Below are 5808 nucleotides of genomic sequence, written 5' to 3' on the forward strand. Positions count from 1 at the left end.
CGAGGGCCAACGCATTGGTTATAACTATGAAACCTACAATGAAGGGAATGATTGTTTGATTTCTATGAGGTAATATGATTGATATTATTGCAAAATATCTCCATTACTGTCCAGAGTATCCTGTAATTAAAAGATCAACATAAATAAAAGTTTAAACTGATTTCATACCATAATCCTCTGATGGTTGAAAATCTTTAGACTACAGTAAAACATTGACAAAAAAATATCCAACAATTAAGCTCGGTGTATGCTCACTGAACTGAACCGAACCGACTCAGGCCTCATCTCCAATATATATGCAAAAAGCTACAGAAACATGCTCAGCAGCAAAAAGTTTAAACATAAACCCGGTTTAGTGGCAATGGGCAAACGCCAAAGACATAGAACACAAATTCACAAACAAGAAACATAGAACAGCACACAACTCTACAAACAGCATAGTGCATAAATACTATATATATATTTTGGTATGTTTATCAAGAATTGTTAGGTACCGCCTTGGAAAGGTCTGTAAAATGTAAATTTACTGGGGTTTAAACCAGTTTATGTGCACAAACCTCACTCTTATCCCAACAATTCTTGATTAAGATAAAATGCAAAAGATAAACCTTATCTTATGCACGCCTCTCCACAAACAATCACATGTCCACTGCAGCTGCCACATGGCCCATGGACTACTTGAGCTTAGTATCTTTTAATATTTACGATGTACCAATGTTCGTAAATATCACTTGACCACTTCTATCATTATATTCTATTATTAAATTATGTGAAGAGATTTTAGTTTAATTATTGTCCCAGCACTCTCTTTGTCAATTTGATAAAGTCGATCTCATCTAGTGCAGTACCATCGTAATATCCATTGTTCTTTTCAAGCTGGTCTAAAATCTTATTTCTTTCAGAACAGATTTTATTTCAGCCAAAATTATTTTGCACGAGTATTTCAGTGATAATTGGTAATATATCCAGTCTGTCCTTCATCATGTCATCCTGCTGGGAGCTGCTTGAATGCAAGACATCCATTGAACAGATCAGACAGGTAGCGTAAACTGCTAAATTGTCTGCAAATACTGTATTCATGTGCAGGCACGGTAAAACGGTAGTATCCTTATGCTACAACCATGGCTATTATGGTGTGATTAATAGATAGAACATACATACTTTATTTGATTTAACTGACCCATACTTAAAAGAGAATCGTCTACATCGTCAAATTTACTACTCCTAGGACAACAGTTCTAATGAATGTGACCTCGACAGTCTGCGATCTACTGCAACTGTACATTCTGCTTAGTGTAACCAATATAAGTCAACTTCTAGTCAGTGAAACAGTCAATAACTTAGACAATTAGTCATTAATTTATGTTATATATTGAAATAAATACTTTTAAACCAAATCAGCTAATTGATTGACATATCAACATTTTGAAATGTCAGTGCTGTCTTCTTCTATATCGTATGATCATTGATACTACAATGAATATATATAAAAAAACGGACTAAACAACCAGCGTCATATCCATCAAATTTTCGCTTAATATAATAAGACTAAAACCCAATGTTAATGGCAATATAACTGTGAATGCAAAGTTCCTTGTTGTCATCACAATGGACCTCTTACTTTGTTGCCATTATAATTCCTCAAATTTGTCGGTGGAGAACACCGTCCAATTCTGAGTCTCCACACTTATACAAGGTATGTTTGTATTGTTTTGATTTCTGTTTCTTCACACACTTGTCACACAGGTAGTGTTGAGCCTTAATGTTAAGTTCATTTTCCTCACATTTGGAACAACTGATGTCATATATGAGGTTTGACCTCTTGCAAGAGTTCATCCTCCAGTATCGATTTAAGGTCTATACATTTATTTGAACTCTGTAGCTCGTTTGAAGTGTCTCCAAGAAAGAAACACTTTCTGTACTAAAGTTGATTATGATTCCAAATATTTTAAATGGCAACTCTACTATGAGCTGTTTCACAGAATGGGGAAGTTAAATTATCTGGTAAATTGGTTCCATGAATTACATCATCGGTCACATGACTACAAATCAGCTTTCTTAGACTAGTTTACAAGTAAGTGAACATGCTCAACGATGTCTTTAATTACAATGCATTCTGGTAGAAGTATTAACTGTTTACTGTAGGACTGAAACATGATCCTCATATACATGAACTTTAATTCCATCTAAATGTTCTCCATGCAAGTGACAATATCAATGGGTTCAATGCCATATTATGTGACTTTGTTTTAGAGAAAAAAAATCAGTATACAGTCGAATCCCGTTGGCTCGACATTCGCAAGACTCGAAGTATTTTTACCGGTCCCTGGGATATCTAGCCAACGGGTTTCGACTGTATTTATATAAATAAGTAGTATCCGGATTTTTTTCCTAAAACAAAGTCTGAGTTAAAGAATTTCTGAAACTTATTTCAAAACCATGTATAGGTCGGTGTTTCAACCTTAAAACATATGAAATGATTTTTCCCTGAATTATAAAGCTTAATGTTCAGTGTATGAAGGGAGGTAATTCAGACACAAATTGCTTGTTTTGTTTTAATTATTGTTATCGTTACTGATATTCAGTGTTAAACAATGAGCTTTAAGCAACATGTATAGCAGGGGCCAGTGTTATCCATTATCTTAAAAAATGGTTTCCGATGTACGAAATATCGTTTTAAACCTCAGCACACGACAAAAAAATACGACAACACCTCTATTGATATACTGCAAAAATGAAACTTGCTTAAATGTTATTCAGAATAATGTTTTTGAATAATGAATCTGATTTATGTTCTTTTTTTTATTTTCCTAATTTCATTCAAAACACATTTTCATGTATCAACAATCTGGGATAAAAAAAAACTGAATAGAAAATACTTGTATTTCACCACGGACTGATGTGGTTTAAAGATCCGTGATTTCACTATCGTAGAAACTTTCCACAACAATTATTCTAAATTGTGTACATTGTAAATATATAATTTAATTACTATATACAACCGAGACAAAACACATTAACATTAACACAAAACAACGTCTACAAAAACAAAATGTCAACAAGTGGTTGAACCAAAACCCATGATAACCACAAACCTATAAACAATGGTTTATAGGGTTATGATAACATATTAATCATAAACAGAAGCAACACTACCCGTGCTGTAAAAGAAGAAACTCTTTCATTGTCAACGGAAGAGTTAACTCCGGAACTTTCACAAGTTTTTTTAGCGCCAATGCACTCCCTTATAACACACCTACAGTAATGCTGTAATGTTCTTGGTCCTTGTAACAACTGTCTGTACCAATTTAATTTCTCACGTTGGTTTTTCTGCCCAGTGTCTAGCCAATGTCAAGTGATGCTGCCGTAGATCATGGATATTCCCAGCGTGTCCCATAGCCCAAAATATCCCAGCCCCTGCCAACCCAGCCCTCATAAGCAGGGAGTCCCCCTCATCTCCATCATCCATGTCCCCTCCTCCACCCCATATATCCCCTATTTGACGGGGAGGGGGAAGTATACCCTGGCCAACCACAAGATTAGCATGTCCTAAAACGTCCACGCTTGGAAGGTGAATAACACATCTGTATATTGCACTAAGAATTGTTCTGTCGCTATGTCCACTTCTAAGCTCGCTCACTATCAAACAGAAAGCTCGTTTGTTTCGGATATAAACTGGTCCCAGCCGCGGCAAGTACAGGGATGCTGAGATATCTTCGACACCGCACACCCCAGTATTAGGCATTTTTCGCAGCATTTTACAGTGTATTTTGTTTTATTGATAAGTTTCCTCAAGTTAATGCATACTTTGATAAGATTTATCTTTTGCGTTTTATCTTTATTAAGAATTGTTGGGATAAGAGTGAGGTTTGTGCACATAAACTGGTTTAAACCCCCAGTAAATTTACATTTTACTGACCGTTCCAAGGCGGTACCTAACAATTCTTGATAAACATACCAATTATTTATATAAATATATATAGTATTTATGCACTGTGCTGTTTGTAGATTTGTGTGCTGTTCTATGTTTCTTGTTTGTGAATTTGTGTCCCATGTCTTTGGCGTTGCCCATTGCCACTAAACCGGGTTTATGTTTAAACCTTTTGCTACTGAGCATGTTTCTGTAGCTTTTTGCATATATATTGTATACGAATTGAAACGTTGGCGCAATTACGTCATAGTTGCGCCGACGGTCGCGTTACGTAGGAACTCGAGAGCGCTATATTTCGAATATCGATATTTCAAGAAAGGCTATTATTAATTTGGATTTTATATTTGCTGTTGTTAACATGAATTCATTTATTCAATAAGTAGTTTGAACTACTCTCTCAATCGTGGCGATAATCCATTTAACATTGAACCATTATTCCAAATGATATATCATTCCTGAAATGAATGTATATCCATCCATTTGATCGATTTTAAAATGATAAATATTCGTTCTAGGTAGGCCGTCATGGTGATACGTCCAAATAATCCATAGTCCCTCTGTAAGAGACGGAGTCAACCACCATATGTTTCACAAAATGTTGACAAAAGATGGATAAATTCAATCGATGTAGTGATGAGTACATTCAAATGGAAGACAAGATATTCTCCAGCCAACTCCGTTCAATGCACATCCCCCGGTAAAAGAAAGTCAACTGTCAAGAAATGATTGAACTACGTTTTAATGTACAAATGATCATTAAACTATTGCATAGAAGAAATAGTGATTACATGTGTTGCTGGTTGGATCCATTTTATTTTTATATGAAGTCATTATAAAATGCTTATTTCTTTTTCATGATATAAGCCAAATCCTTTGAGTGAAATGATTCTTCAAAACGTAGCGCTCATAATGTAAAATTCAGTCCTTTTAAGTTATGGATGTAGTGGATCCAATAACAATTTCTTTGATATATGTTTGCATTTAACATAAGTAAAGAAATGTTGTTGTTTACATAAATGTAATCATATATCATTGTTGTTTAGTATGGTCTTCGTACAACTTTGAATACATTATACATCGGATATGTGTACACAAATGACAAAACTATCTGAGTTTTTAAAGCAGGTGTATATTTTTTTTTTTAAAAGGAAACGTATTTAGGGCACTCCATTTTATCAGAATCCGAAAGTGATTTACAAAATGATCTGTTGATGTTAAAAGATTACTGTTTAAGAGAGAACGTTTATCACATAAATATTAGTGTAAATGTAAATAAAACAAAGGTAATAATTTTTAAAAAAGGCTGAAACATTAGGCGAAATTTAATATTTTTGTATCAAGAGCTTGAGTTAGAAATTATAAATTCACTTATCTAGGAATAGTATTTAGCACTGGTGGGTCATTTATCACAACGTTTGACTCTTGGTCAGGACAAGCTATGAAGACTTTTTATAAGCTTAATTCAGACCTAGTAAAATTTCCTGGTAAAGCAACATGACATTATTTGTCTTTGTTTGATAATAAATATATCTTGTTTTAAACTATGGTTCTGGGTCTACAAGTTAGCATTTAGTAAGAAAGAGATTATTTCAAGTTCTGTAAAGAATTATAGGAATTGTAAATGTGATTAATTATTTGTTAAAGATTTCACAATGTGATGATATTAAATATGTTAAAGCTGCACTCTCACAGATATACCACTTTTACAATTTTTTTGTCTTGGAAAGAGCATTTTTTGCGTAAATATCTGCAAACCAATGATACAAGATTGCTGACAAAAAACAGATCGTAAATTTTCATATTTCCGTTCGAAAATTAATGTTTTATGGATTAAACCTTTATAAAAAATACTCGTAATGAACTACTCTTCTATTTTC

This window comes from Mya arenaria, chromosome 12 (assembly GCF_026914265.1).
Source record: "Mya arenaria isolate MELC-2E11 chromosome 12, ASM2691426v1".
NCBI lineage: Eukaryota > Metazoa > Mollusca > Bivalvia > Myida > Myidae > Mya > Mya arenaria.